The following is a 20,576-nucleotide window of genomic DNA, read 5'->3' on the forward strand; positions in this document are numbered from 1 at the left end:
GCTTAAACATCCTCATCCTAGCGTCTTTATCATACCAAGTCTTCATTTTCTCCTGAGCCAACTTTAAATTTTCCTTAGCTAAGCTACAAGCTTTATGTAACCTGTCCTTAAATTTCAACACATAGTCCAACAAATTAGTGTGTACTTCCTTATTAATCCACTGTTCTTTCAACAAAGCTAAAGGTCCTCTAACTCTATGCCCAAACACAAGTTCAAATGGACTAAAACCTAAAGATTCCTGTACCGATTCCCTTACTGCAAATAAAAGTAAGTTTATACCCTCATTCCAGTCACTTTCATTTTCCACACAAAATGTTCTAATCATATTCTTGAGGGTAGAATGAAACCTCTCCAAGGCACCCTGCGATTCTGGATGGTATGCAGACGAAGTGATTTGCTTAGCTCCCAATTTATAAACAATCTGTTGAAACAATCCAGACATAAAATTACTGCCTTGATCAGTTTGTATCTCCTTAGGTAATCCAAAATAAGTAAAAAAATTTATAAGGGCCTTTGTCACAGTCTTAGCTTTTATATTCCTAAGTGGTACTGCCTCTGGAAACCTAGAAGTAGTACACATGATAGTCAACAAATACTGATAACCAGTTTTTGTCTTTGGTAATGGACCAACACAATCTACAATAACTTTAGAAAATGGCTCACCAAATGCTGGGATAGGTTGTAATGGAGCTACTGGTGTAACCTGATTTGGTTTACCCGCAATTTGACAAGTATGGCACGTTTTACAAAACATCGCCACATCTTTTCTTAGACCAGGCCAGTAAAAATGTTTTAAAATCTTGTCCACAGTTTTCCTTACCCCTTGATGTCCACCTAAAGGCACACTATGAGCTAAAGTCAAAATCTCATTTCGATAAGCTTTTGGAACAACTACCTGGTAAACAACATTCCAATCCTCACTTGCTGGAATTGTAGGCGATCTCCACTTCCTCATCAACACTCCTTTTTCCAAGTAATATCCTACTGGCACCTTATCAATTTCACTATCTAGTAGAACCTGCTCTTTTAATTTTATAATCTCAGAGTCTCTATTCTGCTCTGCTATCATCTCCTTCCGAGACAAAGATAAATCTTTATAGTCAGACTTACTCCCAGAATCTTGTTCAAACAACGAAGATAAGAAAGTCTCTGACACATCCTCAAAACTCGAATCCTGAGTTGAACAGTCCTGAATAACAACCTCATTCTGCGCATCAATCTTTTTAGCCATAGCTCTAGTCACAACACAGGAAGAATCTGTGTTAGAATTCAACTCTGGTTCCTCTGACTCCATTGTCAAATGCACTTCAGGAAAAACTTGTCCACCTGCCAAGTCATTACCTAACAATAAAGAAATACCATTCACAGGTAAGCTATGCTGTAATCCTACTTTAACAAATCCTGTAACTAACCCTGACTTTAAATTTACTTTATGTAAATGTACAGGCATAAAATCACTTCCAACACCTCTTATGTAATTTACCTCACCAGTATCAGACTCTTCATTAAAGTTCAACACACTGTCTAACATCAATGACTGAGAAGCACCAGTATCCCTAAGGATTTTTATTGGCACCAGAGTAGATCCTTCCTTCAAGGATACAAACCCTTCAGTTATAAAATGATCATATCCCTTTCTAACTTGGTCAGACTCTAACAAAGCCTCATTTGTGTTTATCAAACCCTGTAACTTTACAGGTTCTTCAGTATGTTGCACACAAGCATCTGGAACTGCTTCCTTCTCTTTCTTTTTCAATTTGAAACAGTTAGCTATTACATGGCCAGGCTTCTTACAATAGTTACAAGTAAGACCAAACTGTCTTTCCTTCACAGGCTTTCCTTTCTCATTAACTTTCTCATTAACCTCCGATTTAATTTCAAATTTATCTGGAGTCTCCGTGTTATTTTTCCTCTTAAAAATTCTGCCTTGAGGAAATTTGTTCTTATGGATCAAAACATACTCATCAGCTAATCTAGCACAGTCCTGCAATTTATCAGTATCCTTCTCATTTAAGTAGGTCCTTACTTCAACAGGAATGCTTCTTTTAAATTCCTCCATTAAAATCAGCTCTCTCAATGTATCATAGTCCCCATTTACATTTTTAGAAGAAACCCATCTCTCAAAACACATAGCTTTATCATAGGCAAATTCCACATAAGTTTTTTCCACAGACTTTTTCAAACTTCTGAATCTTTCCCTATATGCTTCTAACTCATATGCGTTTAAAATATGACTCTTTACAATATCATAATCAAGTGCTTGCGCAGCTGTTAAAGCTGTGTAAACTTGTTGTGCTTTGCCTTTAATTACACTCTGTAACAACACTGACCATTTATCTTTCGGCCACTCTGACATCCGAGCAATAGTTTCAAAATGTTGAAAATACCTTTCCACTTCTGTTTCACTAAATGGAGGGACCAATTTAATTTCTTGACTAGCAACAAACGTTTTTTTAGAACCAGAAGACTGATTTCCAGTCCTTAATTCCTCCATTGCATATGCAAATTCTCTCTGCTTTTGTTCCGCCTCCAATTTACACCTCTCCAAATTTCATTTGTTCGATTTGCAACTGCATCTCCAGATTATTTGAAACGACTCTAAAATCGATTCATCAAAAACACCCGAATCCACAGAGTGTGACGCGATTTTTCTCTGTATCACAGCCTTAGAAGTCGTCTGCAAAATACCTTTAAGTCGCAATCTACTAGCTAGCTCACCTCAGTTTTTTTCGCCTTCGCCAACACCTCCGCAGCTGGCGAAGCCAGAAACTCATCAATATTCATTGCTGCCGAATACCACAACAAGCCAAACAAAAGAACCGAGTAATCCCCGTTTCCAAAACACCGATTTAAAAGTTAGCAAGCATGTAAACTCAAAAAATTCAATCCCGACGCAGCCCCCATATTTAATGTTACGTATTCAGGCAACAATAAATATATGAGTTCGACAAGGGTTTCTTATAACAAACAACACGTTTATTAAACACAGAAAACAAACCCCCCAAAAGTAAACAAACACTACCGTAACCGGAAACAGCTGCTGAGCGGCTGTTCAAACAGTTCGTAAAGTGATATTCCAAAACAGTTCTTAAAGTGATATTGCCAAAAGTTCGATATGCTCACAGTCCATTTAAAAGGAGAGACTTTACAGGACGATTTAAGTTCTCTTTCACGTCGCTTGCTTCGATTCCCGACGTCGAACTTCCCACGAAGAATTTACGAAACAGAACGGCTTAAAGGCACTGACCTTTCCTTCCTCACTATCTTCAATCCTTTCTGGTAAACCTAGGGATTAACACGAAGATAGTCAACGAAATCCTTCCAAATAAGGATCAAACAAAGGTCGCCCCCGTTTCACCGTAGAAAGCGATTCTCCTCGATCTTTAACTTCCAACCTTGAATCTTCACTCTCCTTTAATTCTCAAACTAACAGAATCATAAAGAACCTGTTGGCATTAACCTTTTAAACTTTAGGCATTAAATAAAAACTTCATCCTTCAACTAAACTGCGTCATCACTTCAAACACGCAGTGGCATGAAGTCAACTTGGCAAATCCAGCCACGAACTGCCCCTCCTCACAGGGTGGGGTCTACCTTTTATAACCTGTAAAAAAAACCCGTCACATGATCTCTACTGGCGGGAAAATGACGTCATTCCACCATCACAAGACCATCACCTCAAGTCCAGTACAGCTTCAACCCCAGTCACATGACAAGGGCTCCACTGTCATGTGTCACGAGTACGTAACACTGGAAATTCAAAAAACACACACAGAATGCTGGTGGAACACAGCAGGCCAGGCAGCATCTATAGGGAGAAGCGCTGTCGACGTTTCGGGCCGAGACCCTTCGTCAGGACGAACTGAAAGAAGAGATAGTAAGAGATTCTAAAGTAGGAAGGGTACCTTGAGTCCGATCTCCACATGCAGCACCCTGTCAGCTCCTGGACAATGTGTGATGGACATTAATCTCTATGACTTTGTGAGCGATCTCCACATCCAGCTCCCTGTCACCTGCTGAAGGACAATGTGTGATGGACATTAAACTCTGACCTTGGGAGCAATCTCCACATCCAGCTATCAGTTAGATACTGGACAATGTGCGATGGACGTTATACTTTATGACCATGGGAGCGATCTCCACATCCAGCTCCCTGTCAGCTCTAGGACCTCACATTTATCCACATTAAACTGCATCTGCCCACTCACCCAACCTGTCCAAGTCACCCTACATCCTCATAACATCCTCCTCATATTTCACACTGCCACCCAGCTTTGTGTCATCTGCAAATTTGCTCGTGTTACTTTTAATCCCTTCATTTAAATTATTAATGTATATTGTAAATAGCTGCGGTCCCAGCTCCGAGCCTTGCGGTACCCCACTACTCGCTGCCTGCCATTCTGAAAAGGACCCGTTAATCCCTACTCTTTGTTTCCTGTCTGCCAACCAATTTTCTGTGCATGTTAGTACCCTACCCCCAATACCATGTGCTCAATTTTGCCCACTATTCTCCTATGTGGGACCTTATCAAAGGCTTTCTGAAAGTCCAGGTACACTACATCCACTGGCTCTCCCTTGTCCAGTTTCATAGTTACATCCTCAAAAAATTCCAGAAGATTAGCCACGAATGATTTCCCCTTCGTAAGTCCATGCTGACTCGGACGGATCCGGTTACTGTTATCCAAATGTGCCGTTATTACATCTTTTATAATTGACTCCAGCATCTGCCCCACCACTGATGTCAGGCTAACTGGTCTTTAATTCCCTGTTTTCTCTCTCCCTCCTTTCTTAAAAAGTGGGATAACATTAGCTACCCTCCAATCCTCAGGAACTGATCCTGAATCTACAGAACATTGGAAAATGATTATCAATACGTCCACGATTTCCAGAGCCACCTCCTTAAGTACTCTGGGATGCAGATCATCAGGGCCTGGAGATTTATCAGCCTTCAGTCCCATCAGTCTACCCAACACCATTTTCTGCCTAATGTGAATTTCCTTCAGTTCCTCCGTTACCCTAGGTCCTCTAGCCACTATTACATCTGGGAGATTGTCTGTGTCTTCCCTATTGAAGACAGATCCAAATAAATTGTTTAACTCGTCTGCCATTTCCTTGTTCCCCATAATAAATTCACCCGTTTCTGCCTTCAAGGGCCCAACTTTGGCCTTAAATAATTTTTTCCTCTTCACATACCTAAAGAAGCTTTTACTATCCTCCTTTATATTCTTGGCTAGCTTACCTTCGTACCTCATCTTTTCTCCCCGTATTGCCTTTTTGGTAATCTTCTGTTGCTCTTTAAAAGTTTCCCAATCCTCTGGCTTCCCGCTCATCTTTGATGTGTTATACTTCTTCTCTTTTAATTTTGTGCTGTCCTTGACTTCCCTTGTCAGCCACGGTCGCCCCTGCTGCACTTAGAATCTTTCTTCCTCTTTGGAATGAACTGATCCTTCACCTTCTGAATTATTCCCAGAAATACCTTCCAGTGTTGTTCCGCTGTCATCCCTGCTAGGGTATCCTTCCAGTCAACTTTGGCTAGTTCCTCCCTCATGGCTCCATAGTCTCCTTTGTTCAACTGTAATACTGACTCTTCCGATTTTCCCTTCTTCTCAAATTGTAGATTAAAACTTATCATATTATGGTCACTACCTCCTAATGGATCCTTTACCCCGAGTTCCCTTATCAAATCCGGTTCATTACACAACACTAGATCCAGAATTGCCTTCTCCCTGGTAGGCTCCAGTACAAGCTGTTCTAAGAATCCATCTCGGAGGCACTCCACAAACTCCCTTTCTTGGGCTCCAGTACCAACCTGCTTTTCCCAGTCTACCTGCATGTTGAAATCCCCCATTAAAACCGTAGCATTAACTGTGAGACATTCTAATTTTAGCTCTTGATTCAATTTGCACCCTGTATTCAGGCTACTATTTGGGGGCCTTTAGATAACTCCCATTAGGGTCTTCTTGCCCATATAATTGCTCAGTTCTATCCATAGTGAATCTATATCTCCTGATTCCATGTCACCTGTCGCAAGGGACTGAACTTCATTCCTCACCAGCAGAGCCACCCCAACCCCTCTGCCCACCTGTCTGTCCCTTTGATAGGACGTATACATTTGAATATTAATTTCCCAGCCCCGGTCCTCTTGCAGCCATGTCTGTGTTATACCTACAACATCATACTTGCCAATTTCCAACTGAGCCTCAAGCTCATCCACTTTATTTCTTATGCTTCATGCATTCATATATAATACTTCTAATCCATTTCTCCCCTCACATTTCACATCGATCCCTATTGTACTTGGCCATACTCTCCGATCCCTTCCTGAGGTCTCTACCCCGTCAATTTTGTTGTCTTTCTTAACTTTTCTTATTCTCTCTTTCCCTTTAACTCCATCCTTATATTTCCAGTTCGACTCCTCCCCCCCCCACTTATTAATTTAAACACACCCGCGTAGCAGTGGCAAACCTGCCTGTCAGAATGCTGGTCCCCCGCCTGTTAAGGTGCAACCCGTCCCTTTTGTACAATTCATCCTTACCCCAAAACAGATCCCAGTGGTTTAAAAATCTGAAACCCTGCTTCCCGCACCAGCTCCTCAGCCATACATTGAGATCCCCTATCTCCCTGTTCCTGCCCTCTCCAGCACGAGGAACTGGAAGCAAACCGGAGATAACCACCCTGGAGTTCCCGCTTTTCAGCCTTCTTCCGAGTTCTCTGAAGTCCCGCTGCAGAATTTCTTTCCTCTTCCTCCCGATGTCATTTGTGCCGACATGCACTGCCACTTCCGGCTGTTCACCCTCACCCTTGAGGATGCCCTGCTGTTGGTCCGTGACGTCCTGGATCCTGGCTTCGGGGAGGCAACACACCATCCTTAAATCCCGCCTGTTGCCGCAGAAACCCCTTTCTGTACCTCTCACCATGGAGTCCCCTATTACCTCGGCCCTGTCTCCTCGGCTTTACTTCAGTGCCAAGTTTTGACTCGCAGACCTGTCCGCCTCTCAGACTGGCAGTGCTTTCTGTCCCGACAGCCTCCAAGAGGTGAACCTGTTTTCAAGAGGCACATCCCCCGGGGTCTCCTGTACGTTAAGCATCCATCCCTTCCTCTTCGTCGCCCCCGTTCTCTCTTCCGGTATCTTCGGTGTAACGATCTCGCTGTAGGTCCTGTCCAGAAAACTCTCTTATAAAAGCCTATTTTCCTACTATATATTTGCTGGAGTGGAGCAAATGGAAGGGGGGGGTGGAATAGATGGAAGGAAGATATGGGGCAGGTAGAGAGAGAGGGTGGGGTAGGGGAGGTAGAGAAATAAAGAGGACGAGAGGAAAGAGTTTGGGCAGGGAGACAATGGGAGAGGGAGATGGAATGGGTGAGGGTGGAGGAGAAGAAAGAGAGGTGGGGAGAGGAAAAGGGAAATAAGGAGGGGGAAAAGGATAATACATTCGGAAGCGAGAGATGGGGGCAGCAGGGGAGAATTAAAGGATGGTGGAAAATGGTGCGCAGTGGAGAGGGAGTGGGAGAAGGGAGCTGAGGTCAAACGCAAAGGCGGGTGTACGGAGAGCGGCCGTGAGCTGCGGAAGGGACGCGGACTAGAGAGGAGAACGGGTAGTTGGAGCGGTGTGGTGGAGGGGTTACCCGGGATGACGGGAGAGGCGGGATGAGTTTCCGTCATTTTAGCCGCGCTGGTGAGAAAGGTGATGACGAATAAGTAGAAGGGGAGTTTGGCGTGAGTGTTTATGTGAGAGATCTGGACACAGTATCCCGGGTCTCATACCCATTCTGTTCTTTGACTCTTGAGTATTGAAAGGACTGGATAGAGTGAACAGGGGCGGACGTTTCCAATAGTGGGGGAACCTAGATCCAGGGGGGACAGCCTCAGAACAGAGGGACGTCCATTTAGAACGGAGATGAGGAATTTCTTCAGCCAGTGGCCAGTTAAATCATTGCCACAAACGGCTGTGAATAAGTTCTTGAGTGATAAGGGTGTCAAAGTTTAAGAGAGAGGCGGGAGAATGGGGTTGAGAGGGTTTATAAATCAGTCATGGTGGAATGGGGGAACAGACTCGATGGGCCGGATAGTCTCATTCTGATCCTATGCCTTATGGTCTTAAAATATCCAGAACATCCCACCTCAGGGTCCTTGTAAGGATGCAATTAATCCGGAGAGAGCGCGGAAACCACTGGGCGTTTCAGGAGCTGAAGGTCTGAAGTCATAGGGAGCAGCTGGATTATCTGGGGCTGATTCCTGTCGAGCGGACGGGACTGGGGGGGGGGGGGGACCATACAGGAGACGCTGAAAGACGATAGCCGTTATCCTGTGGAAACCAAGTTGTAACGTTCTCCTTCGGGTGTAACTAATAACGCCGAATTCAACGTCGAGATAAACCACAGTCAATGAAACCAGATCGCAGTAAGATTAACCATTTACTGTTCACTCTTCACATTAACATATGGTAAAAACTGTTGATAAAACAATACAAGATTGATACAGTATTTGTTCCTTTCTTAATATCACATTTCAATTGTACACTAAGGTGCAGTATACAGGGAGAGTTTACCTGCTCCATTGACTACTTTAAATGCACTTAAATGCAAACTATCCGCAACTCTTTAACTAACGAAAGCATAAACATTATCGACCGTCGTTACTTTTAACAGGATCGGCATTAACATCTTAGTTCAATATATCGATTATCTATTAACTTACAGCGTTGCTCTCACTGTGATTTCTAATGCCTGCAAAACAACTTCTGCTCAGGTGTGCCTCGTGGTGAGCCCCCACCCTCGCGTTAATTTCAAACCGGTACTTTCCCACAAGACGCGGCGAAACCGGATGTGACGTCATCGCATGCCGATATATTTTACATGCAATGAGTATACTTTAAACACTTCTAATTCTAACTAGAAAATACTATCGAATGAATTACTAAGCCAAAATATTATAAACTAAATAACTGTCGTAAAGACAGCACACAAGTCATTGGATTATTTAAGGCAAAGGCTGATGTTAGTGGTAGGGAGCCGTCAATCAGTAGACACAGTTCCGCCGGGCCTAGCATAAGGCCCAGGGGTGGACTGGCTTGTCAGACACGCACGCCATTTGGTGCACTTTATAGGTAGTGGGAGACTATCCCCATTACAACCCCACCCTCCCCGGATATGACAACCTGAAGTACCAAGACTGAAAGATTCTTGATTAGTCAGGGCATGAAGAGATACGGGGCGAAGGCAGCAGATTGGAGTTGAGAGGGGAAACGGATCAGCCGTGATGTAATGGCGGAGCCGACTCGATGGACCAAAAGGCCTAATTTTGCTCCTATATCACATGGAATCTTATGGAATGTCTGCCCGAGGAAGTGGCAGAGGAAAATTAACAAACAACACTGAACAGGCAGTTTGGCCAGATACACGGATAGGAAAGGTGAGGGGTCTGGGACAAGTACAGACACGTGGGTGGGATTCGTTGTCAGCATGACAAATTCGTTCATAGATAAAGTCAATTGTCTCAGTCCCTTTTTCTCCCCAGCTCACGAGGGTTTCCAAGAGAGGGCGTAGGTTTAAAGATTGGCGGGATCTGTCACAGTTAGGTGGGAATCACACAGTGAAATGCGGCTTTGGCCGTCAAATCGGATCAGAGACGGTTTTGCCGGATCTGGCTGCCAGAGCCGTCATGTTCCGGGCGCCAGCATAAACTGCCCACAATTTACTAACCCGAACGTTGCTCAGAGGAAACACACGCGGTCACGGCGAGAACGCACAAACTCCTTTCGGGAACCGATCACGGATCGCCGTATTGGCATTTTATTCTCCGTCCCCTGGTCACCTGCTAACGGACACGTTACTGTGATGCCCCAAAACGTTTGCTTCCCATACCGGGAGTCGAACCCGGGCCGCCTGGGTGAAAACCAGGAATCCTAACCGCTAGACCATATGGGAGACGCTGAATCACAATAGCGGGGTACTTCGAAGAAATTGAGAGGCGACTTATTCATACAGAGGATGCTGTGTAAGTAAAACCAGCTGGGTACAATAACAAAGTTTAAAAGGATAGGAGAGGCTTCGAGGGAGACAGGCCGAAGACAGGCAAAAGCAACTACTTCAGATCGAGAACTTGGTCGGGTCCCACAAGATGGACCGAATATCCGGTTGCCGTGTTTTCTGGGACTGTCTTCCTGCGTTATCCTCAAACACTCTGCATTTCACTCACCGTCTCCGGCTCACCCGGCTCCCTCTGCCGCTCTCATCCTTCATACTCTGTCACGCTTCGAAGAAACAAGCCCTTCGGCCCCCTAAATCGATACTAACCATCACTCAACCACTTCAAACCAGCAGATCACGGGATTCTTGGACTCCGTCTGCGCTTCTCGCTGCCCCAGGAAAGCGGACCACATAATCAAAAATCCTTCCTTCCCCGGACACTCTCCCTCCTCCCCTTTCCTACCGGGCAGGAGATACAGAGGCCTGAAAGAACGTTAGTGAATACAGCGAGTTCCACCGATTCCCCGCAGGAACACGCGCTGTTCCGCGTCCATCAGCTGTCGGCGACCTTCCGGAGATGCTCCGTGATCTGCTGAGTTCCTCCGGCATTTCTTGTGTTACTCTACGTACGTTGCCCAGCTTGATGTTAACCCCTTGACCCGGACCCTCCCCAACCCTCCACAGACACAGCACCCGCAGGTGAAGGTCTGCGCGGCAGAGCCGGAGAATGCGGGTGACTGCTGCCGGCCAGAGCGGAGGGTGAATCCTAAACTCCCCCGCGGGGTGAATGCTGGCAGGCTTCTCCTCCATCGGGCTGGGTGAGACGTGAACTAGGTGTGTTAGGGTGAAAGGTGAACTAGGTGTGTTAGGGTGAAAGGTGAACTACATAACTTGAGGGATTAGTTCTTCTCTCGTGGGATTGAGATGACAGGGGATCTGGTGGATGCAGGTTCAATTGTAACATTTAAGAGAAATTCCGATGGGTACATGGAGGACCGTATTACCGGTGCAGGGAGCCACTGCGGACTGAATGGGCCGAAGGGCCTGTTTCTGTGCTGCGGCGCTCTATAGCTGGATGCTGGGAGGAACCCGGCCGCTTGGGTAGCGTCAGTAGAGTCAAAGAGGAATGGTCGACCCCTCCGGTCCCCGCACCTCCTGAATCCACAGACGCTGCGCGACCCACTGGCCACATTGGCTCCTTTTGCATCTGCAGTCCCTTGTGCCCTGTACCATTCAACCCCGGGTCGGTGTAATGACGTTACCCGGTACTGTTTCGCCCCAAAACTTTTGCTTCCCACACCGGGAGTCAAACCCGGTCCGCCTGGGTGAAAACCAGGAACCCTAACCGCTAGACTATATGGGAGACGCTGAAAGGCGAGAGTGGAGATACTGTGGATGCCAAGTCATTGGTCTATTTAAGGCAAAGGCTGACATTGGTGGAAGGCAGCCGTCGATCATTAGAAATGGTTCCGTCGGGCCTGGCAGAAGGCCAAGATTGGGTTCGCTTCTCAGAGGCCGTCAGAGACGCACGCCATTTGGAGCGCTTCATAGGTAGTGGGGCTTATTCGCATTGACACTCCCGGCTGTGCGAACCTGGAGTACCAAGGCTGAAAGATTCCTGACTACACAGGGCGAAAGCAGAAGGTCGGAGTTGAGAGGGGAAATGGATCAGCCATGATGAAATGGCTGGGCCGACTCGACGGCTAATTCTACCTCTGCCTAATTCTGCTCCTATATCACAAGGAATCTTATGGAATGTCTGCCACAGGAAGTGGGGGAGACAAATTCACAAACAATACTGAACTGGCACTTTGGACAGATACTCGGATAGGAAAGGTGAGGGGACTCGGCCAAATACAGACACATGGGATTCGATGGATAGGATTCTCTGTCAGCATGGAGGAGATGGGCCGCATGGCCTATTTTCCTGCTAAATAGTTGCAGGAGTGGGGCAACGAGGAGGAGAAGGGGAAGAAGGCAGGGAGTACGGGAGGAGGGAAGATATGTGGCAGGGAAAGAGAGGGGATGTGTGGTAGGGGAGGTAGGAAAATAGAGAGGACGAAAGAGTTCGGGCAAAGGGACAATGGAAAACGTGAGGCAAAAGAAAGAGAAGTAGGGAGGGGAGGAGGGAAATTGAGAGGGGAAAGATTTCCCCTCGTGCGGAGGAGGCAGAGGAGGGACCTTGTAGTGGTGTATAAATTCGTTCATAGTTAAAGTGAATTGTCTCAGTCCCCTTTTTCTCCCCTGATCACAAGAGTTTCCAAGAGAGGGCGTAGGTTTAAAGATTGGCGCGATCTGTCACAGGTAGGACGGAATCACACAGTGAAATGCGGCTTTGGCCGTCAAATCAGATCAGAGACGGTTCTGCTGGGTCTGGCTGCCAGAGCCGTCACGTTCCGGGCGCCAACATAACCTGCCCACAATTTACTAACCCGAACGTTGCTCCGAGGAAACCCACGCGGTCACGGTGAGAACGTACAAAATCCTTTCGGGAACCGATCACGGATCGCCGTATTGGCATTTTATTCTCCGTCCCCTGGTCACCTGCTAACGGACACGTTACTGTGATGCCCCAAAACGTTTGCTTCCCATACCGGGAGTCGAACCCGGGCCGCCTGGGTAAAAACCAGGAATCCTAACCGCTAGACCATATGGGAGACGCTGAAACACAATAGCGGGGTACTTCGAAGGGACTTGAGAAGCAACTTTTTCATACAGAGGATGTTGTGTAAGTAAAACCAGCTGGGTACAATAACAATGTTTAAACGGATAGGAGAGGCTTCGAGGGAGACAGGCCGAAGACAGGCAAAAGCAACTACTTCAGATCGAGAAATGGGTCGGATCCAACAAGATGGACCGAATAGCCTGTTCCCGTGTTTTCTGGGACTGTCTTCCTGCGTTATCCTCAAACACTCTGCATTTCACTCACCGTCTCCGGCACACCCGGCTCCCTCTGCTTCTCTCATCCTTCACACTCTGTCACGATTCGAAGAAACAAGCCCTTCGGCCCCCTAAATCGATACTAACCATCACTCAACCACTTCAAACCAGCAGATCAAGGGATTCTTGGACTCCGTCTGCGCTTCTCGCTGCCCTGGGAAAGCGGACCACATAATCAAAAATCCCTCCTGCCCCGGACACTCTCCCTCCTCCCCTTTCCTACCGGGCAGGAGATACAGAGGCCGGAAAGAACGTTAGTGAATACAGCGAGTTCCACCGATTCCCCGCAGGAACACGCGCTGTTCCGCGTCCATCAGCTGTCGGCGACCTTCCGGAGCTGCTCCGTGATCTGCTGAGTTCCTCCGGCATTTCATGTGTTACTCTACGTACGTTGCCCAGCTTGATGTTAACCCCTTGACCCGGACCCTCCCCAACCCTCGGAGGATGCGGGTGAATGCTGCCGGTCCGAGCGGAGAGTGAATCCTAAACTCCCCCGCGGGGTGAATGCTGGCAGGCTTCTCCTCCATCGGGCTGGGTGAGACGTGAACTAGGTGTGTTAGGGTGAAAGGTGAACTAGGGGTGTTAGGGTGAAAGGTGAACTACATAACCTGAGGGATTATTTCTTCTCTCGTGGGATGGAGACGACAGGGGATCTGGTGGATGCAGGTTCAATTGTAACATTTAAGAGAAATTCCGATGGGTACATGGAGGACCGTATTACCGGTGCAGGGAGCCACTGCTGACTGTGTCGCCCCAAAGCTTTTGCTTCCCATACCGGGAGTCGAACACGGGCCACCTGGGTGAAAACCAGGAACCCTAACCGCTAGACCATATGGGAGACGCTGAAAGGCGAGAGTGGAGATACTGTGGATGCCAAGTCATTGGTCTATTTAAGGCAAAGGCTGACATTGGTGGAAGGCAGCCGTCGATCATTAGAAAAGGTTCCGTCGGGACTGGCAGAAGGCCAAGATTGGGTTCGCTTCTCAGAGGCCGTCAGAGACGCACGCCATTTGGAGCACTTCATAGGTAGTGGGGCTTATTCGCATTGCCACTCCCGGCTGTGACAACCTGGAGTACCAAGGCTGAAAGATTCCTGACTACACAGGGCGAAAGCAGAAGGTCGGAGTTGAGAGGGGAAATGGATCAGCCATGATGAAATGGCTGGGCCGACTCGACGGCTAATTCTACCTCTGCCTAATTCTGGCCTAATTCTGCTCCTATATCACAAGGAATCTTATGGCATGTCTGCCCCAGGAAGTGGGAGAGACAAATTTACAAACAACACTGAATTGGCACTTTGGACAGATACTCGGATAGGAAAGGTGAGGGGACTCGGCCAAATACAGACACATGGGATTCGATGGATAGGATTCTCTGTCAGCATGGAGGAGATGGGCCGCATGGCCTATTTTCCTGCTAAATAGTTGCAGGAGTGGGGCAACGCGAAAGAGAAGGGGAAGAAGGCAGGGAGTACAAGAGGAGGGCATATATGTGGCAGGGAAAGAGGGGGGATGTGGGGTAGGGGAGGTAGGAAAATAGAGAGGAAGAAAGAGTTCGGACAGAGGGACATTGGAACACGTGAGACAAAAGAAAGAGAAGTAGGGAGGGGAGGAGGGAAATTGAGAGGGGAAAGGTTTCCCCTCGTGCGGAGGAGACAGAGGAGGGACCTTGTAGTGGAGTATAAATTCGTTCAGAGATAAAGTGAATTGTCTCAGTCCCTTTTTCTCCCCTGATCACGAGGGTTTCCAAGAGAGGGCGTAGGTTTAAAGATTGGCGCGATCTGTCACAGGTAGGACGGAATCACACAGTGAAATGCGGCTTTGGCCGTCAAATCAGATCAGAGACGGTTCTGCTGGGTCTGGCTGCCAGAGCCGTCACGTTCCGGGCGCCAACATAACCTGCCCACAATTTACTAACCCGAACGTTGCTCCGAGGAAACCCACGCGGTCACGGTGAGAACGTACAAAATCCTTTCGGGAACCGATCACGGATCGCCGTATTGGCATTTTATTCTCCGTCCCCTGGTCACCTGCTAACGGACACGTTACTGTGATGCCCCAAAACGTTTGCTTCCCATACCGGGAGTCGAACCCGGGCCGCCTGGGTGAAAACCAGGAATCCTAACCGCTAGACCATATGGGAGACGCTGAAACACAATAGCGGGGTACTTCGAAGGGACTTGAGAAGCAACTTTTTCATACAGAGGATGTTGTGTAAGTAAAACCAGCTGGGTACAATAACAATGTTTAAACGGATAGGAGAGGCTTCGAGGGAGACAGGCCGAAGACAGGCAAAAGCAACTACTTCAGATCGAGAAATGGGTCGGATCCAACAAGATGGACCGAATAGCCTGTTCCCGTGTTTTCTGGGACTGTCTTCCTGCGTTATCCTCAAACACTCTGCATTTCACTCACCGTCTCCGGCACACCCGGCTCCCTCTGCTTCTCTCATCCTTCACACTCTGTCACGCTTCGAAGAAACAAGCCCTTCGGCCCCCTAAATCGATACTAACCATCACTCAATCACTTCAAACCAGCAGATCACGGGATTCTTGGACTCCGTCTGCGCTTCTCGCTGCCCCGGGAAAGCGGACCACATAATCAAAAATCCCTCCTGCCCCGGACACTCTCCCTCCTCCCCTTTCCTACCGGGCAGGAGATACAGAGGCCGGAAAGAACGTTAGTGAATACAGCGAGTTCCACCGATTCCCCGCAGGAACACGCGCTGTTCCGCGTCCATCAGCTGTCGGCGACCTTCCGGAGCTGCTCCGTGATCTGCTGTGTTCCTCCGGCATTTCATGTGTTACTCTACGTACGTTGCCCAGCTTGATGTTAACCCCTTGACCCGGACCCTCCCCAGCCCTCCACAGACACGGCACCCGCAGGTGAAGGTCTGCGCGGCAGAGCCGGAGGATGCGGGTGACTGCTGCCGGCCAGAGCGGAGGGGTCGTCCGACGCCCCTGTGAATGCGCGCTCTCCTGCGGTAGTCCTCCTCCTCCTCTCCGCTCTGAAAGGGACGTACGACTCTTCCGAAGCTGGCCCCTCTGGTCCTAAACTCCTCCGCGGGGTGAATATTGGCAGGCTTCTCCTCCATCGGGCTGGGTGAGACGAGAACTGGGGGTGTTAGGTTAAGGGTGAAAGGTGAACTACTTGAAGGATTAGTTCTTCTCTCGTGGGATGGAGATGATAGGGGTTCTGGTGAATGCAGGTTCAATTGTAACATTTAAGAGAAATTTCAATGGGTAAAAAGTGTTACTGTTGCAGGTAGATGGCGCTAGGCAGAACACCAGGCTGCCACTGACTAAATGGGCCGAAGAGCCTGTTTCTGTGCTGCAGCGCTCTATAACTGGTTGCGGGGCGGAACCCGGCCGCTTGGGTAGCGTCAGGAGAGTCAAAGAGGAATGGTCGACCTCTCCTGTCCCCGCACCTCCTGCATTCACAGACGCTGCGCGACCCCCTGGCTGCCTTGGCTCCTTTTGCATCTGCAGTCCCTCATGCCCTATACCATTAAACCCCGGGTCGGTGTAGCTGCGTTACTGTGTCGCCCGAAAACGTTTGCTTCCCACACTAGGAGTCGAACCCGGGACGCCTGGGTGTCACTGTTGTCAAAACCAGCATCGGCCTTGACCTTTCCGCGTCAATATAGTGCGTTACACCGATTGCCCTCCGGAACACGCACTGTTCCATCTACATCAGCTGTCCGCCACCTTCCGGAGATGCTCCGTGATCTGCCGAGTTCCTCCGGCATTTTCTGTCTTCGCCTGACACCTTCCCCCGTCCACCGCGCACACAGCAGCCGCCGGTGAGGATCTGCGCGGAGACAGAGACCGCTAAAGGTGGCAGCCTGACGACCAACGCGCGGCCTCCTGTGAAATTCCACCTCATCTCTCTCCACAGGTAACGTACTTCTATTCTGAATGTGGGCCCTTTGGCCTTAGACTCTCCCACCGGGTGGGAGAGAACTAGTGGTCTTACGTGAAGGGTGAAAGGTGAAATATTTAAGGAGTAACCTGAGGGGCAGGTTGCTCACTCGAGGGGTGGTGAGAGAGTGGGAGCGAGCTGTAAGCCGACCTGATGGATGGAAGAAAACTGTGGATGCCAAATCATTGGGTTATTTAAGGCAAAGGCTGAGATTAGAGATAGGGAGCCGTCAATCAGTAGTACGGCCGGAGCTAGCAGCTGAGCCACACGTGAAGACCAAAGGTTGGGCTTGGTTGTCAGGGGCTGTTAGAGACGCGCGCCATTCGGAGACCTGTATAGGTAGTGGGAGCTTATCCCCGCTCCCAGCTCCGGCTATGACAGCGCTAAGGAGCAAGGATGAAAGATTCCTGATTAGTCAGGTCATGAAGGGGTACGTGACGAAAGCAGGAGATTTGGGGTGAGAGGGGAAATGGATCAGCTCTGATGAAATGGCGGGGCCGACTCGATGGACAAATGGTCTAATTATCCGATATCACATGGGCTTATGGAAGCGGCGGAGGCAAATTCCCGGGCAACACTGAAAAGGCCCGTTGGACAGATACTCGGATAGGAAAGGTGAGGGCTCTCGGCCAAATACAGACACACATAGGATTGGGGTGGATAGGATTCTTTGTCAGCATGAATGAGTTGGGCCGCATGGCCTATTTTCCTGATAGAAAGCTCCGGAGTGGCAGCAACGGGAATGGGAGGAGGAACTATGGAAGGGTGGAGGATATGGAACAGGGAGAGAGACGGATGGGATTCCGGAGGTAGGGAAATAGAGAGGGCGGGGGCGGGGCGGGGGAAGTTTGGTCAGGGAGACAATGGGAAAGGGAGATAGAATGGACGAGGGTGGAGGAGAAGCAAGAGAGGTGGGGAGGGGAGGTGGGTAATTGAGTGGGGAAAGTTTTCCCCTCGAGCGGAGGAGACAGAGGAGGGACCTTATAGAGGTTTATAAATTCGTTCATAGATAAAGTGAATTGTCTCAGTCCCTTTTTCTCCCCCGATCAGGAGGGTTTCCAAGAGGAAAGGTTTAAAGATTGGCGGGATCTGTCACAGGTAGGACGGAATCACACAGTGAAATGCAGCTTTGGCCGTCAAATCAGATCAGAGACGGTTCTGCTGGGTCTGGCTGCCAGAGCCGTCACGTTCCGGGCGCCAACATAACCTGCCCACAATTTACTAACCCGAACGTTGCTCCGAGGAAACCCACGCGGTCACGGCGAGAACGTACAAACTCCTTTCGGGATTCGAACACGGATCGCCGTGATGGCATTTTATTCTCCGTCCCCTGGTCACCTGCTAACGGTCACGTTACTGTGATGCCCCAAAACGTTTGCTTCCCATACCGGGAGTCGAACCCGGGCCGCCTGGGTGAAAACCAGGAATCCTAACCGCTAGACCATATGGGAGACGCTGAAACACAATAGCGGGGTACTTCGAAGGGACTTGAGAAGCAACTTTTTCATACAGAGGATGTTGTGTAAGTAAAACCAGCTGGGTACAATAACAATGTTTAAACGGATAGGAGAGGCTTCGAGGGAGACAGGCCGAAGACAGGCAAAAGCAACTACTTCAGATCGAGAAATGGGTCGGATCCAACAAGATGGACCGAATAGCCTGTTCCCGTGTTTTCTGGGACTGTCTTCCTGCGTTATCCTCAAACACTCTGCATTTCACTCACCGTCTCCGGCACACCCGGCTCCCTCTGCTTCTCTCATCCTTCACACTCTGTCACGCTTCGAAGAAACAAGCCCTTCGGCCCCCTAAATCGATACTAACCATCACTCAACCACTTCAAACCAGCAGATCAAGGGATTCTTGGACTCCGTCTGCGCTTCTCGCTGCCCTGGGAAAGCGGACCACATAATCAAAAATCCCTCCTGCCCCGGACACTCTCCCTCCTCCCCTTTCCTACCGGGCAGGAGATACAGAGGCCGGAAAGAACGTTAGTGAATACAGCGAGTTCCACCGATTCCCCGCAGGAACACGCGCTGTTCCGCGTCCATCAGCTGTCGGCGACCTTCCGGAGCTGCTCCGTGATCTGCTGAGTTCCTCCGGCATTTCATGTGTTACTCTACGTACGTTGCCCAGCTTGATGTTAACCCCTTGACCCGGACCCTCCCCAACCCTCGGAGGATGCGGGTGAATGCTGCCGGTCCGAGCGGAGAGTGAATCCTAAACTCCCCCGCGGGGTGAATGCTGGCAGGCTTCTCCTCCATCGGGCTGGGTGAGACGTGAACTAGGTGTGTTAGGGTGAAAGGTGAACTAGGGGTGTTAGGGTGAAAGGTGAACTACATAACCTGAGGGATTATTTCTTCTCTCGTGGGATGGAGACGACAGGGGATCTGGTGGATGCAGGTTCAATTGTAACATTTAAGAGAAATTCCGATGGGTACATGGAGGACCGTATTACCGGTGCAGGGAGCCACTGCTGACTGTGTCGCCCCAAAGCTTTTGCTTCCCATACCGGGAGTCGAACACGGGCCACCTGGGTGAAAACCAGGAACCCTAACCGCTAGACCATATGGGAGACGCTGAAAGGCGAGAGTGGAGATACTGTGGATGCCAAGTCATTGGTCTATTTAAGGCAAAGGCTGACATTGGTGGAAGGCAGCCGTCGATCATTAGAAAAGGTTCCGTCGGGACTGGCAGAAGGCCAAGATTGGGTTCGCTTCTCAGAGGCCGTCAGGGACGCACGCCATTTGGAGCACTTCATAGGTAGTGGGGCTTATTCGCATTGCCACTCCCGGCTGTGACAACCTGGAGTACCAAGGCTGAAAGATTCCTGACTACACAGGGCGAAAGCAGAAGGTCGGAGTTGAGAGGGGAAATGGATCAGCCATGATGAAATGGCTGGGCCGACTCGACGGCTAATTCTACCTCTGCCTAATTCTGGCCTAATTCTGCTCCTATATCACAAGGAATCTTATGGCATGTCTGCCCCAGGAAGTGGGAGAGACAAATTTACAAACAACACTGAATTGGCACTTTGGACAGATACTCGGATAGGAAAGGTGAGGGGACTCGGCCAAATACAGACACATGGGATTCGATGGATAGGATTCTCTGTCAGCATGGAGGAGATGGGCCGCATGGCCTATTTTCCTGCTAAATAGTTGCAGGAGTGGGGCAACGCGAAAGAGAAGGGGAAGAAGGCAGGGAGTACAAGAGGAGGGCATATATGTGGCAGGGAAAGAGGGGGGATGTGGGGTAGGGGAGGTAGGAAAATAGAGAGGAAGAAAGAGTTCGGACAGAGGGACATTGGAACACGTGAGACAAAAGAAAGAGAAGTAGGGAGGGGAGGAGGGAAATTGAGAGGGGAAAGGTTTCCCCTCGTGCGGAGGAGACAGAGGAGGGACCTTGTAGTGGAGTATAAATTCGTTCAGAGATAAAGTGAATTGTCTCAGTCCCTTTTTCTCCCCTGATCACGAGGGTTTCCAAGAGAGGGCGTAGGTTTAAAGATTGGCGCGATCTGTCACAGGTAGGACGGAATCACACAGTGAAATGCGGCTTTGGCCGTCAAATCAGATCAGAGACGGTTCTGCTGGGTCTGGCTGCCAGAGCCGTCACGTTCCGGGCGCCAACATAACCTGCCCACAATTTACTAACCCGAACGTTGCTCCGAGGAAACCCACGCGGTCACGGTGAGAACGTACAAAATCCTTTCGGGAACCGATCACGGATCGCCGTATTGGCATTTTATT

The 20,576-nt window shown here is 48.9% G+C and overlaps 6 non-coding genes across 6 annotated transcripts; all 6 read right to left on the reverse strand.

Moving 5' to 3' along the window:
• Positions 1-9,856: 9,856 nt before the first annotated feature.
• trnae-uuc (transfer RNA glutamic acid (anticodon UUC)) lies at positions 9,857-9,928 on the reverse strand. Its single transcript has one exon. It is a non-coding gene; the product is annotated as a tRNA-Glu (tRNA).
• Positions 9,929-12,555: 2,627 nt separating this feature from the next.
• On the reverse strand, positions 12,556-12,627 carry trnak-uuu (transfer RNA lysine (anticodon UUU)). Its single transcript has one exon. It is a non-coding gene; the product is annotated as a tRNA-Lys (tRNA).
• Positions 12,628-13,676: 1,049 nt separating this feature from the next.
• trnae-uuc (transfer RNA glutamic acid (anticodon UUC)) lies at positions 13,677-13,748 on the reverse strand. Its single transcript has one exon. It is a non-coding gene; the product is annotated as a tRNA-Glu (tRNA).
• Positions 13,749-14,980: 1,232 nt separating this feature from the next.
• trnae-uuc (transfer RNA glutamic acid (anticodon UUC)) lies at positions 14,981-15,052 on the reverse strand. Its single transcript has one exon. It is a non-coding gene; the product is annotated as a tRNA-Glu (tRNA).
• A 3,157-nt stretch (positions 15,053-18,209) lies between these two features.
• trnae-uuc (transfer RNA glutamic acid (anticodon UUC)) lies at positions 18,210-18,281 on the reverse strand. The gene has a single exon. It is a non-coding gene; the product is annotated as a tRNA-Glu (tRNA).
• A 1,049-nt stretch (positions 18,282-19,330) lies between these two features.
• trnae-uuc (transfer RNA glutamic acid (anticodon UUC)) lies at positions 19,331-19,402 on the reverse strand. Its single transcript has one exon. It is a non-coding gene; the product is annotated as a tRNA-Glu (tRNA).
• Between the last annotated feature and the right edge of the window lie 1,174 nt (positions 19,403-20,576).

The sequence above is a fragment of the Hypanus sabinus genome, chromosome 31 (genome assembly GCF_030144855.1).
Source record: "Hypanus sabinus isolate sHypSab1 chromosome 31, sHypSab1.hap1, whole genome shotgun sequence".
NCBI classification, from domain to species: domain Eukaryota; kingdom Metazoa; phylum Chordata; class Chondrichthyes; order Myliobatiformes; family Dasyatidae; genus Hypanus; species Hypanus sabinus.